This window comes from Cervus elaphus, chromosome 1 (assembly GCF_910594005.1).
Source record: "Cervus elaphus chromosome 1, mCerEla1.1, whole genome shotgun sequence".
NCBI lineage: Eukaryota > Metazoa > Chordata > Mammalia > Artiodactyla > Cervidae > Cervus > Cervus elaphus.
The window spans coordinates 30,970,451-30,985,656 of NC_057815.1; the positions used below are offsets into that span (position 1 = coordinate 30,970,451).

The 15,206-nt window shown below is 38.3% G+C and overlaps 1 protein-coding gene across 1 annotated transcript in view; it reads left to right on the forward strand.

Moving 5' to 3' along the window:
* Nucleotides 1-15,206, forward strand: part of GUCY1A2 (guanylate cyclase 1 soluble subunit alpha 2) — a 431,399-nt gene that overhangs the window by 235,637 nt on the left and 180,556 nt on the right. The gene's annotated exons all lie outside the window — the stretch shown is intronic.

Here is a 15,206-nt window from a genome sequence, read left to right on the forward strand (position 1 = left end):
TTCCCCCTCTCTGGCTTCTTTCAGGATTTTTTCTTTAACCTTTGTTTTTCTGTAGTTTGATATGACTAAGTGTCTTTTTTTGCATTTATCCTTTTGGTGTTGTCTAAGCTTCCTGGGGTCGCAAAGAGTCGGACACGACTGAGCAACTGAACTGAGCTGAACTGAAGCTTCCTGGATCTGTGGCTTGATATAAATCCTCAGTTATTATTGTTTCAATATTTCTTCTGTCCCTTTTTCTGTTTCTTCCCTTTCTGGTATTCCAATTACATGTATTTTATACTGTTTGTAGCTGTATCTCAGCTCTTGGATAAAGCTGAACAAAGCTATTGGTAAATCCATCAAAGACATTCTTCATTTATGTCACAGTTCTGTTGATCTAGCACTTCTTTTTCATACTTTCTTGAAATTTCTGTCTCTCTGCTTACATTTATTTCCATCTGTAATGGCCTTGCATGACATCTACTCTATCCATTAGCACTCAGCATATTTATCATAGTTTTTTTTAAAATCCCTTGCCTGATGATTCCAAAATCTCTGCCATATCTGAGTTTAGTTATGATTTCTGCTTTGCATCTTCAAACAATGGTTTCTTTGCCTTTTAGTATGCCTTGTAATTTTCTTTGATATTCAGATATCATATACTGAATAAAAGGAACCACTGTAAGTAGACTTTTAGTAATGTGATGGAAATGTATGAGAGAGGAAGCATTCTATCTTCCTATGATTATGTCTCAGTCTTTTAGTGAACCTGTGTCTCTGAACTGTGAAATTCACAATTCTTAGTTTCTGTCTCCCTGACTTTACCCTTAGCAGGGACAGGATGATTCAAGTACACTGGAGTTAAACATTCTCTTTTTTCCACAAGGAAGGTTACAGCTGTCTAGAGTTGGGTATTCCCCTTCTCCCCAGGTCATTTAGGCTCTGATAAAACCTCTTTTGGCTAAGCTCAGGTAAAACATCTTATCCTGTGGGTCAACCTTGTTAAAAAGAACAGAATGTTCTGGTGTGTTTCAAAATGGTTCCTTTTCATCTTACCAATTAAAAGCATCAGGGGATTTTCCTCTGATATTTGCTGTGAGAAACTAGTAAAGCTTCAGAAGGTAAAACTCACAAAATGTTTCCCTTGCCCATGATTGAGTTGCATACCCCACCCCCATAGTTTTTAATCAGTCAGACTTGAACAGATTGAGTCTCCAGCAGTTTGTCAAGTACAGTTCAAATGTTCCTACTTTGGCACTTGTTCTTGTGGAGGTTTCAATTTATGAGTTTCTTCTCTGGTTTGTTATGATTTTCTGTATTTACCTGTCTCTTGAATTTTGATAGCAGCAATTTGCCATATGATGTCATGCTTCACGGATCTAAGAAGAGCTGTTGATTTTTCAGTTTGTTCAGCTTTTTTCATGTTGTCAGGGAAAAGTGACAACTTCCAAACATCTTATATTCTGCACCAGAAACCTGAAGTCACCTTAAAGTGGATATCTCATGTTGTAATTTACAATTTTGTATTTCAGTAGATGCCACATTTAGCTTAGAGCTTAGAGATATTATGTGATACAAATAATAAAAACAAAGAGAATTTATTGGAAACTTTTCTTCCAAATATTGAAGAAGTTTAAAAAAATACGCTACTTTGTATTTTATTGTGTGAGAGTTTGAATATATTGAGTTCAACTGAATGCTATGAAGCCAATGTACTTATGTCATATGTGTAATGCTAGTTCCCAACTCTACAGAGAATATCAGGAATGGTCTTTTAAAATTATGTATTTGGTTTTGGCTTGTATACTCAAAATGTCAAAAGGGACAAATCACCTTAAATCACCTCTTAAATATTGTTCCTGGTCTTTTCTGGAAAGAAGCATTTGATAAGTGAATATTCTTGGGAAAGCTGACTTATCTCAAGAAAGAAAAAAAAAAAAACCGTAATTTCAGTATTCAGTTGGCAAGTCTGAAAGCAAGAAATGATTATAAAAGTTAAATTTAATATATCTAGTATGATATCTGTAAATATATTAACAGCCCAGAGAGATAGAATTAATATTAGTCAAATATCCTTAAATTTTTAGTTAATATTTACTGTATCACCATGGACAAGTCTATGTTACCAGCAAACCATTGAAACATGAAAATAAATAACAATAAATGAATAGGTGCCAGTCTCCTCGCATTGATCTATAGTATCCCAAACAAAATCCAGGTACTTTTTGTAGAAGATGATTCTAAATTTTATATGAAAATACAGAATGCCTAGAATAGCCAAGAGCATCCTGAAGCAAAAGAACAAAGTTGGAGAATATGCCGGACTCAATACCTTATAAAGTGACTGTAGTTAGTAAAGTGTGTTACAGCAATTTCCACATATAAATAGGTCAATGAAACAGAACTGAGACATCAGAAATAGGCCCAAACATATATTATATTTTTAATAATGGCAACAGAGCAATTTAATGAGTATAAGAACTTTAAATAAAATAGTATTGCTGTGATTGGCTATTTATGTGTGGAGAAAATGAATCTTGACATTCATCTCAAATAAAAAACAAAAGTTAATTCAAGGTGGATCATAAGCATAAATATAAATGCTAAAATTATAAAATTTGTGTGGATGGGTAAGGTCGTGAATATTAGTTATAGAATAAATTAGAATCTTGAATTTCCTAAAGAGTAGAGAAGAGGCAGACATGACTGAAGCAAGTTAGCACACATAAAGAATAGAAGCTTTAAGTGGAAAGAGTAAAGAAGAGTTAACCAAAGAGCTAAAACCAACATTCTTGAAGAGTATCAGCAGGAAAAAAAAAAAATTGTATTCTAGGGTCTTCTTAGTATTGTTATTAAGTAGAAAGATTGAGAAGCATGATAAAGGAGAAGTTATTTTGTTTAGCTAGGATAGATTGCTAATTATCCATTCACAAGTCCATTTATGACTAATGAAACATAAAATGGGGAGGTGAATTGTTATGAGGTAGATTTGGGGGTCACTTCAGTTAGGTCACTCACTCATGTCCAACTCTTTGCAACCCCATGGACTGCAGCACCACAGGCCTCCCTGTCCATCACCAACTCCCGGACCTTGCTCAAACTCATGTCCATTGAGTCGGTGATGCCATCCAACCATTCCATCCTGTTCCCCTGCCTTCAATCTTTCCCAGCATCAGGGTCTTTTCAAATGATTCAGTTCTTCACATCAGTTGGCCAAAGTATTGGGGTTTCAGCCTCAGCATCGGTACTTCCAATGAATATTCAGGACTGATTTCCCTTAGGATGGACTGGTTGGATCTCCTTGCTGTCCAAGGAGTCCAAGAGTCCTCCAACACAGTTCAAAAGTATCAATTCTTCAAGCACTCTGTCTATCAGATCTAATCCCTTTATAGTCCAACTCTAATATCCATACATGACTACTGGAAAAACCATAACTTTGACTAGATGGAACTTTGTTGGAAAAACAATGTCTCTGCTTTTTAATAAGCAGTCTAGGTTGGTCATAGCTTTTCTTCCAAGGAGCAAGGATCTTTTAATTTCATGGCTGCAGTTACCATCTGCAGTGATTTTGGAGATCCAAAAAATAAAGTCTGTCACTATTTACACTGTTTCCCCATCTATTTGCCATAAAGTGATGAGACCAGATGCCATGATCTTAGTTTTCTGAATGTTGAGCATTAAGCCAACTTTTTCACTCTCCTCTTTCACTTTCATGAAGAGGCTCTTTAGTTCTTCACCTTCTGCCATAAGGGTGGTGTATCATCTGCATATCAGAGGTTGTTAATATTTCTCTGGGCAGTCTTGATTCCAGATTGTGCTTCATCCAGTCCAGCATTTCTCATGTTGTACTCTGCATATAAGTTAAATAAGCAGGGTGACAACATACAGCCTTGATGTACTCCTTTCCCAATTTGGAACCAGTCTGTTGTTCCATGTCCGGTTCTAACTGTTGCTTCTTGACCTGCATATAGGTTTCTTAGGAGGCATGTAGGTGGTCTGGTATTCCCATCTCTTTCAGAATTTTCCAGTTTGTCGTAATCCACACAGTCAATGGTTTTAGCATAGTCAATAAAGCAGAAGTAGATGTTTTTCTGGAACTCTCTTGCTTTTTCGATGATCCAGCAGATGTTAGCAATTTGATCTTTGGTTCCTCTGCCTTTTCTAAATCCAGCTTGAGCATCTGGAAGTTCATGCTTCACATACTGTTGAAGCCTGGCTTGGAGAATTTTGAGCATTACTTTACTAGCATGTGAGATGAGTGCAATTGTGTGGTAGTATGAGCATTCTTTGACATTACCTTTCTTTGGGATTGGAATGAAAACTGACCTTTTCCAGTCCTGTGGCCACTGCTGAGTTTTCCAAGTTTGCTGGGACATTGAATGCAGCACCTTCACAGCATCATCTTTTATGATTTGAAATAGCCCAACTGGAATTCCATCACCTCTACTAACGTTGTTCATGGTGATGCTTCCTAAGGCCCACTTGACTTCACATTCCAGGATGTCTGGCTTCAGGTGAGTGATCATGCCATCGTGATTATCTAGATCATGAAGATCTTTTTTGTATAGTTCTTCTGTGTATTCTTGCCACCTCTTCTTAATATCTTCTGCTTCTGTTAGGTCCATACCATTTTTGTCCTTTACTGAGCCCATCTTTGCATGAAATGTTCCCTTGGTATCTCTAATTTTCTTGAAGAGATCTCTAGTCCTTCCCATTCTGTTGTTTTCCTCTATTTCCTTGCATTGATCTCTGAGGAAGGCTTTCTTCCCTCTCCTTGTTATTCTTTGGAACTCTGCATTTAAATGGGTATATCTTCTCTTCTTTTCATAGCTGTATATAAGGCCTTCTCAGACAACCGTTTTGCCTTTTTGCATTTCTTTTTCTTTGGGATGGTTTTGATCACTGCCTCCTGTAGATGTCATGAACCTCCATCCGTTGTTCTTCAAGCACTCTGTCTATCAGATCTAATCCCTTGAATCTATTTGTCATTTCCACTGTAGAGTTGTAAGGGATTTTATTTAGGTCATACCTGAATGGGTCTAGTGGTTTTCCCTACTTTCTTCAATTTAAGTCTGACTTTTGCAATAAGGAGTTTATGATCTAAGCCACAGTCAGCTCCTGGTATTGATTTTGCTTTCTGTATAGAGCTTCTCCATCTTTGGCTGCAAAGAATGTAATGAATCTGATTTCTGTATTGACCATCTGGTGATGTCCATGTGTAGAGTCTTCTCTTGTGTTTTTGGAAAAGGGTGTTTGCTTGACCAGTGTGTTCTCTTGGGAAAACTCTATTAGCCTTTGGCTTGCTTCATTCTGTACTCCAAGGCCAAATTTGCCTGTTACTCCAGGTATCTCTTGACTTCCTACTTTTGCATTCCAGTCCCCTATAATGAAAAGGACATCTTTTGTTGGTGTTAGTTCTAGAAGTTCTTATAGGTCTTCATAGAACCGTTCAGCTTCAGCTTCTTCAGCATTATTGGTTGGGGCATAGACTTAGATTACTGTGATATTGAATGGTTTGCTTTGGAAATGAACAGAGATCTTTCTGTTGTTTTTTTGAGATTGCATACAAGTACTGCATTTCAGACTCTTTTGTTGACTATGATGCCTACTCCATTTCTTCTAAGGGATTCTTGCCCACAGTAGTAGATATAATGGTCATCTGAGTTAAATTCACCCATTCCAGTCCATTTTAGTTTACTGATTCCTAAAATGTCAATGTTCACTCTTGCCATCTCCTGTTTGACCACTTCCAGCTGCTTGATTCATGGACCTAACATTCCAGTTTCCTATGCAATATTGCTCTTTACAGCATCGGACTTTACTTCCATCACCGGTCACATCCACAACTGGGTGTTGTTTTTGCCTTGACTCCGCCTCCTCTTTCTTTCTGAAGTTAGTTCTCCACCGATCTCCAGTAGCGTACCCAGGTGGGTAGGTGTCCTATCTTTTTGCCTTTTCATACTGTTCATGTGGTTCTCAAGGCAAGAATACTGAAATGGTTTGCCATTCCCTCTCCAGTGGACCACATTTTCTCAGAACTGTCCACCATGACCTGTCTGTCTTGGGTGGCCCTACAGGACAAGGCTCAAAGTTTCATTGAGTTAGACAAGGCTGTGGTCCATGTGATCAGATGGGTTAGTTTTCTCTGACTGTGGTTTTCATTCTGTCTGCCCTCTGATGGATAAGGATAAGAGGCTTATGGAAGCTTCCTGATGGGAGAGACTGACTGAGGGGGAAATCGGGTCTTGTTCTGATAGGCAGGGCCATGCTCAGTAAGTCTTTAATACAGTTTTCTATTGAAGGGCGGGGCTGTGTTCCCTCCCTGTTATTTGACATGAGACCAAACTATGGTGCAGCTAATGAAGACCTTCAAAGGTCCCATGCATGCACTGCTACACTCAGTGTCCCCAACCCTGCAGTGGGCCACCGCCAACTCACGCCTCCACCAGAGACTCCTGGGCACTCATGGGCAAGTCTGGGCCAGTCTCCTGTGGAGTCCCTACTTCCCTCTCCTGGGTCCTGGTGCACACAAGGTTCTGTTTGTACCCTCCCAGAGTCTGTTTCCCAAGACCTGTGTAAGTTCTGGTGGCTCTCTGGTGGGGTCAATGGTGACCTCCTCCAAGAGGGCTTATGCCATACCCAGGTCTGCTGCACCCAGAGCCTCTGCCCCCACAGCAGTCCACTGCTGACCTATCTCTCCTCAGGAGATACCCAAACACAGGTCTGTCTCAGTCTCTGTGGGATCTCTGGGTCCTGGTGCACACAAGGTATGTTTGATCCCTCTGAGCGTCTCTGGTGGATATAGGGTTTGATTCTAAATATGATTTTGCCTCTCCTACCATTTTGCTGGGGCTTCTCTGCCCTTGGATGTGGAGTGGCTCCTCACAGCTCCTCCAGCGCCGTGCAGCCGCTGCTCCATGGGGTCACAGATAATTAAATTGGGGGTCACAGATAATTAATTAATAGATTGTGTCCTTAAGGACAGGACAAAATAAACAGTGGTAGAGTTAATGGCAATGGAGATCAAGTGACAATTTATTTTTATGTAATTGGGATGATTACAAATAGAAGAGGTAATATGGGGCAGGTAAAATTAATGAATTTGGTGAGAATATATAGAGTATATAATACAAGGTAAGCAATTGTGGCACACAGTTGAAGATGTATCCAATAGCATTGAGGGTATAAGGAATTAAGGGATTTTTATTTATGTGACATGTGCTTTTAGTATAAAAGTTTATGCAAGCTAGTTTATTTGGTAACTTTTTCTGTTGTAAATTATAAAATCCTCATTAAAAGTCCTCTGAAGATAATAAGTTACACAATGCTCAGAATTAATATGCTTTGTCACATTAAAGGAACTTTAATACAGGCTTCTGTTTCTTTTGACACTTTTCAGCAAATATGTAAAATCACAGGTATAAGGTATCAGTTACTGATACTGCAAAATGACCAAATTTTATTGGATAGCAGCCGTGAAGAAGTACAGTAGTTTTGTAGACATGTGAAGAGATTTCAATTTAAAAAAAATGTTAGCACTTAAAATAAAGTAAAATGATGTTTCATCTTTGCTCTAAAATTTCTTCAGGTTTCAAAGGTCCTATAATAAATGTGTTAGTACTGGATTTTTCCTTGTTACAGAAGTGGGCTATGAAACAGTAGAAACAGATTTTGAGAGAGCTTGCCACATAGGTTGGATTTACACAGTTTCAAGACTAGGAAGCCAAGATTCTATGTATACCTCTTCAGAAGGTTATGAGAATCTGTTATGACCAAGTGATTTACTTTCTGTCTATGACTTGCCGACTGATTTGGCCTTCTTTCTGAGCCTTTTGTCTTTCTGGATCTTTTTGAACACATGGAAGCTCATCCTAGAGAAAAAAATAAAAATACTAAAAATACTATGTCTAACCTTCCATGAAATGCAGTTATCTTCTGAGAGGCAGGAGTTAAAGCATATTTTATCCAAGAATATTGTTAAATGACTTTAAATGATCAAAAAGAATAAGAGATAGAAAATGCAAGCCAAGAAGTATGACAATAAAGAGACATTCATGGAATACAGCTTTCACTTAATTTATATGTATTATGTGAAGAAGAGGCACACTGCATTGCACATAATTTCTTTTTATCTAATGGAAAGTTTTGAATATTTTTTAATGAAGAGTAGTGGGTTAAAGTATAACCTTGTAAGTTGTGCTTTTGAAGAGAACTTTTGTTGCTATTGTGAGTAATCATTTTGTACTATCTACAGCTTACCTGGTCTTTGGTAAATCTTACAAGAATAGGTTGTTTTTAAAGTAGGGAATGGGCCAAAGTAGGAGTATATATCATGATGCCAAATTGGAAAGGAAATCAATTGCTTTTCCAACAAGCAAAGAGAATATAACACCAAGGAAATGAGTTTTTCTAACTATTCTTTGAGGAGAAGCAAGTAATTGCTTTAACCATTCTATCCAGCAACCAGAAATGATTAATTAAATATTTACTAAATCATTATACTGACGGTGGTAGAAAGACCTGTCAGCTATAAAACAAAAGCACAGCCCTTTAAAAAAAAGCAGAAGACAAGGGAAATAAAAGCAACTGTGCTACTTTTCTGACAGCATGTGTTGGTGAATTTATATTCAAAGCCTGTACAGTAAAAGTAGATTTCTCATTCAGAATTAGCTTTAATTTTCAGCATCTTTAAAAGACATTTTTAGACAACTTACACTCAGGACACACTAGCAAGGCACAGGCGATTATTTATTTGTTCATTTATCCCTTCAAAGAGAGCCTCCTCAGGCAACTTTTAAAGTGATTTATATACAGAATCACTGTGGTAATAACCTTCAGAGCCTGATGAAAAACAAAGTAGGACTCTGGCCCTACTGGCAAAAGATAAAAATGACATTACGAATTGCAGTAGTTGAAAATCTCTAGTGGAATAATAACAATATAAGGCTGGAATTACTTCTGTCTTGAAGGGTCTAATTCTATGGCTTTTACTCAGTGTAACTATCCTAGAATATCTTAGAATGGAGAGATGTCTTTTGCCACTTAATCTAAAAGTCCACATCTCTGTCACAGGCTTCCTTTTCTTCTCCTAGTAGCACCCAGCATTGTAAACAAATAATTAACTTGAACTCGTTGCAATGATTGGGTAGATGTGATGCAACATAAAGATGAGATAAATTGGGACTAAATAGTGAAAATAAAAGGAATTGAAAAGATTGGTATGAGGTCCAAGCTGGATAATAAAGGAAAAGAAGCAAGTGAGAATTTGGTGTCTGGGGAAAAGCATGAATTCAAGGGACTGTACAATTAAGTGGAGGTTTTGTGGTTGAGAGACAGCTGGAGGAGTTTTATGGATAGCTTTCAGATTTTGAGATTAAAGATATCTTTGTCTCTGGATAATACTGTCTAAATTGATGCCATGTAAGTAGAGAGAGGAAGGTCAATGAAATAAATGAAGTCAAGGAACTATGACAACAGGGTGCTGGATGTGTCATCTAGTTGAACTGTAGGTAAAGCTGACTTCCAATAATGAATTGGTTAGTCAATTGCTTAATATCTACATAGTGTGTTAAGGCTGAAAGAAATGGGAAAATATACCATCTATTCTCTTTAGCACCATGAGTAACCAATTTTTAAGCATCAATTACAGTATATATGATGGTTATACTAAAGATATACAGTGCTGGTTACTCAGCAGACATTTGTTGAAAGAGTAAATATATGTGCAATGTCCTAAGAGAGCATGAAGGAACTAACTCAGCAAGAGCAATAGAAGAATGCATGTGGAAGAGTGTCAAGGAGAGACACCCAAAAGATACAAGATGCAAGCTGACCTTGACTTTTCATGAGTTTATTAGCATCTGTATGTCTTCTTTGGAGAAATGTCTGTTCAGGTCTCCTGCCACTTTGTGAGTTGGTTGTTTCTTTTTCTGGTATTGAGCTGCGTGAGCTGCTTATACAACTCGGAGATGATTTCTTTGTCAGTTGTTTAATTTGCTATTAAAAGCTATTAAGTTTAATTAGGTCCCATTTGCTTATTGTTGTTTTTATTTCCATTCCTCTTAAGAGGTAGGTCATAGAGGATTTATGTCAAAGAGTGCTCTGCCTATGTTTTCCTCTAATAATTTTATATTTTCTGGTCTTACACTTAGGTTTATAATCCATTTTTAGTTTGCTTTTGTGTATGCTATTAGGAAGTAGTCTAATTTCATTCTTTTACATGTAGCTGCCCAGTTTTCCCAGCACTGTTTATTGGAGATACTGTCTTTTCTCCATTGTGTATTTTTACCTCCTTTTTAAAAGATAAGATGCTGATGGGTGCGTGAATGTATCCCTGTGCTTTCTATCTTATCCCTGTAATCCATATTTCTGGTTTTGTGAAAGTATCATACTGTCTTAATGATTGTAGCTTTGTAGTATAGTTTGAAGTCAGGAAAGTTGATTCCTCCAGCTCCATCCCTCTTTCTCAAGATTGTTTGGCTTTTTGGGGGGTCTTTTGTGTTTCCATACAAATTGTGAAATTATATTTCTAGTTCTGTGAAAAACACCATTGATAGTTTTATAGGGATTGTGTTGAATCTATAGATTGCTTCTTTTTTCTTTTTTAAAATTCATTTATTTTTTAATTGAAGGATAATTGCTTTAAGAATTTTGTTTTTTCCCTGTCAAACATCAACATTAATCAGCTGTATGCTTTGGGTAGTATAGTCATTATCACAATATTGATTCTTCCAATCCAAGAACATGGTATATCTCTCCATCTGTTTCTGTCATCTTTAATTTCTTTCATCAGCATCTTTTGGTTTTCTTGCATATAGGACTTTTGTCTCTTTAGATAAGTTTATTCCAAAGTATTTGATTCTTTCTGTGGCAGTGGTGAATGTGATTGTTTCCTTAATTTCTCTTTCTGATTTTTCATTGTTAGTGTATAGGACAGCAAGGGATATCTGTGTATTAATTTTGTACCCTGTGACTTTATTATATTCATTGATTAGCACTAGTAATTTTCTGTGGTATCTTTAGGATTTTCTATGTAAATAATCATGTCATTTGCAAATAGAGAGAGATTTATTTCTTCTTCTCCAATCTAGATTCCTTTTATTTCTTTTTCTACTTTGATTACTGTGGCTAGGACTTCCAAAACTGTTGAATAATACAGGCAAGAATCACCCATGTCTTGTTCCTGATTTTAGTGAAAATGCTTTCAGATTTTCACCATTGAGAATAATATTTGCTGTAGGTTTGTCATATATGGCTTTTATTATGTTGAGGTATGTTTCTTTTATGCCTACTTTCTGAAGTGTGTGCTGGTTTAAGTCACTCCAGTCATGTCTGACTCTGTGATGCTATAGACTGTAGCCTACCAGGCTCCTCTCTCCATGGGATTTTCCAGGCAAGAATACTTTCTGGAGAATTTTTATCAAAAATTGAATAAAAGTTGAATTTTTTTCTAAAACTTTCTCTGCATCTATTGAGATGATCATACTATTTTTATATTTCAATTTGTTAATATGGTGTATCACAGTGATTTATTTGTGTATATTGGCTATATCCCTGGGATAAAGCCCACTTGATCATTATGTATGATCTTTTTTATTTATTTATTTATTTTCCCATTTATTTTTATTAGTTGGAGGCTAATTACTTTACAATATTGTAGTGGTTTTTGCCAGGCAGTGACATGTGTTGTTGGATTCTGTTTGCTAGAATTTTGTTGAGGATTTTGCCTCTATATTCATCAGTGATACTAGCCTGTAGTTTTCTTTTTTGGTGTTATGTTTGTCTGGTTTTGTTACCAGGTTGATGGTAGCCTCTTAAAATGAATTTGGGAGTTTTCCCTCCTCTGCAATTTTCTGAAAGAGTTTAAGCTGGATAGGTATTAGCTCTTCTCTAAGTTTTTGGTAGAATTCACCTGTGAAGTCAGCTGGCCTTGGGCTTTTGTTTGTTGGAAGATTTTTGGTGACAGTTTCAATTTCCATCTTTGTGATTGTTTGTTCATATTTCCTATTTCTTCCTTGTACAGTTTTGGAAATTAACACTTTTCTAAGAATTTGTTCATTTCTTTCAGGTTGTCCATTTTATTGTGATATGGTTGCTCATAGTAGTCTCTTATGATCTTTTATATTTCTGTGTTTTCTGTTGTAATTTAAACTTTTTCATTTCTAATTCTATTGATTTGAATTTTCTTTATGAGTCTGGCTAATGGTTTTTCCGTTTTATCTTCTCAAAGAAACGACTTTTAGTTTTACTGCTCTTTTCTATAGTCTCCTTCATTTATTTTTTATTTCTGCTCTGATCTTTATGATTTCTTTCCTTCTACTAACATTTTTTTTGTACTTCTTTTTCTAGTTGTTTTAGGTGTAAGTTTAGGTTGTTTGATGTGCCTCTTGTTTCTTGAGGTAGGCTTCTATTGCTGTAAACTTCCTTCTTAGCACTGCTTTTACTGTATCCCAACATTTTGAGTTGTGATTTCATTGTCATTTGTTTCTAGGCATATATTGATTTGCTTTTTGATTTCTTCAGTAGCAAGTTGGTTAGGGTTAGCAGAAATGATTGCTCAGGTGACCAGATACTCACTGCTGACCCAGGTGGGCCCTGAGTCTTGTGCACTTCCCCGGCCCAAGTGGCTCAGTCTCCCGTGTGCCACAAGGGCACTGTCCCAGGTGGGCCCTGAGTCTTCTCAGGGGAGCTGGCCTCAGGCTGTGACACTCCTGGCCAATGGGAACTGTCCAGGATCCCGTGAAGACATGGTTAACGACTGGCAGTCTGCTCACAGCTTGGCGGGAGAGGCAGCCCCTTGCCTTCCACCTCTGGCTGTCACACCTGCCTCTTTGGCTCCATGTCTGGAGGTCATAAAAGGCAGCAGGCTTACTTTCCTTTGGTATTCAATATGGTGTGATCCTTTGTTCTGTGAGGGTGCCGGGGGTCACTGTGGGGTGTTAAAGCCTTCCCGCAGGAAAGGTCCTTTGTTTTTCTTTGTTTCTCTGGTGTTTCAGTGGTTTGGGTTCCTATGTCACATGAGCCCCCTCAGATTGTCCTGAGGGCATTCAAGCCTGGTCCTTACACAGAGGACCGTGTATGTAGCCCATGCCTCCGTGCCCAGCCCCCACTTACAGCTGGTGGCCATGAACATCTGAGCTGCTTCTCTGCTGGTAACTGCAGTTTGCACGAATTCTGTGGTAATTTTTTTTTTCTTTTGGTAATGTTGCCCTCTGAGATTCCCAAAGTTCCCCACTGACCCAACCTATGAGAGGATTTCCTATTGTGTGGACATTTCTCCTCCTTCATGACTCCCTCCCCAGGATGGGTCTCTGTCCGTAAATCCTTTATCTCTCCTTCTGTCTTTTATCTTTTGTCCTGCATCCTTTCAAAGGGACTGGGTTGCCTTTCTGGGTGTCTGGTGTCCTCTGCCAACATTCAGAAGTTGATTTGCAGAAGCTGCTCCACATTCAAATGATCTTTTGATGTTTTAGTGGGGGAGAAAGTGGTTTCCCCATCCTATTCCTCCACCATCTTCCCTCCAGTATATTTTTAATCTCAGTTATTGCATTGTTCATCAGTGTTTATTCTTTAATTCTTCTAGGTGCTTGTTAAACATTTCTTGCATCTTCTCAATCTGTGCCTCCAGTCTGTTTATCCATGCCTCCATTTTATCTTCAATATTTTGGGTAATCTTTATTGTCATTACTCTGGATTCTTTTTCAGTTAGACTGCTTATTTCCTCTTCATTTGTTTAATCTTTTTTTTTTTTTTTTTACCATGTTCCTTTATCTGCTGCATACTTCTCTGTATTTTCATTTTGTTTAATTTACTGTGTTTGGAGTCTCCTTTCTTCATGCTGGAAGATAGTAGTTCCTCTTAATTGTGGAGTCTGCCTCTCATGGGTGGGGTTGAGCCGGTGCCTTGTGAAGGCTTCCTGGATGGGGGACTTGTTCCTGCATTCCGATGGATGGGCCTGGGTCTTGTCTTTCTGGAGGGCAGTGCCACATCCAGTGGTGTTTTGTGGGGTATCCATTGGCTTGGTATGGCTTTGAGCCGACTATCTGCTAATCTGCAGAGTTGTGTCCCTGTTTGAAGGATTGATGTGGGGCTCCTGGCACTGGAACTTGCTGGCTATTGGGTGGATCTTGGTCTTAGTGTTGAGATGGAGGCCTTTGGGAGGGCCTTAGACTATTAATGTTCCATGGAGTTGGGAGTTCTCTGGTGGTCCAAAGTCCTTGGGTCACGTCTCCTGCCTCTGGGGTTCAGGCCTGACCCCTTAACTGTACCATCAAGACTTTACAGACCACACAGCATAGGAGAGAAAACCCATAGACTAATTGTGAAACAATTCTCAACAGTCAGGAACACCCATAGAGATTCACACCCTTAGATAGGGGGAAAAAAGAGGGAAAGAAGACAAAAAGTGGGGAAAAGGATAAGAAGGGGAGTCAATAGGGAAAAGAGCAGTCAAGCCAATAATCAAACTCTCAAAAATACAAAATCAAAATCAAAACATCAAAAACAAAAATATAAAACATGGATTTTATTTTAAAATAGTTTTTTAAAGGAAAATATAGGTTATAAAATAATTGAAAGAGCAATAAAGAACCACATTAGGACAGTGAAATGGGGGAATAAAGAAGGGATATATATATATATATATATATAGACTGGTAGAGAGGGGAATGCCAAAATTAATTTTCCATTTTCCTGCTCCAGTAGATCTACCTACTCAGAAAGTCCTCCAGTATATCCAAGAAGGTCTCTAAACCTGTTGTAGGCGGTGTGGGTTGGATCAGACTTAGATCTTCCCTTGCTCCAGCTTGTACTTGTTCTCAAAGTCTACAGTTTCCCCTGAATCACACAGTCTCAGGCTAACGGCAAGAAATTAAAGCTTTGCACCTGCTACTTCCTTGGCCATTTCCCCTTCTTTCGTTTGCTTACGCAGCCCCTGGAATTTCACTCTGGTTTTGGGCCTGCCTCTATTCATAAGTCTCTACAGTGTTCTGTTCTCTACCCAGACACAAGAGTGCAAAAGTGGCCGCTTCCTAGGGCTATCTTGCTCAGTTCTGCTGGGAAGGGGAGCAGTACAGCAGATGCCACAGGGTATGAGGGAAGTACTCACCACAGCTAGTTTCTGTGGGAGGTCGCCCCCAGACTGAGGTGAGTCCTGCACTTCCGCAGGAGAGCTGGTCCGGGTTGTGACACCCTTGGCAGAGCTGAGACACTCAGGACGCCAGGAAGAC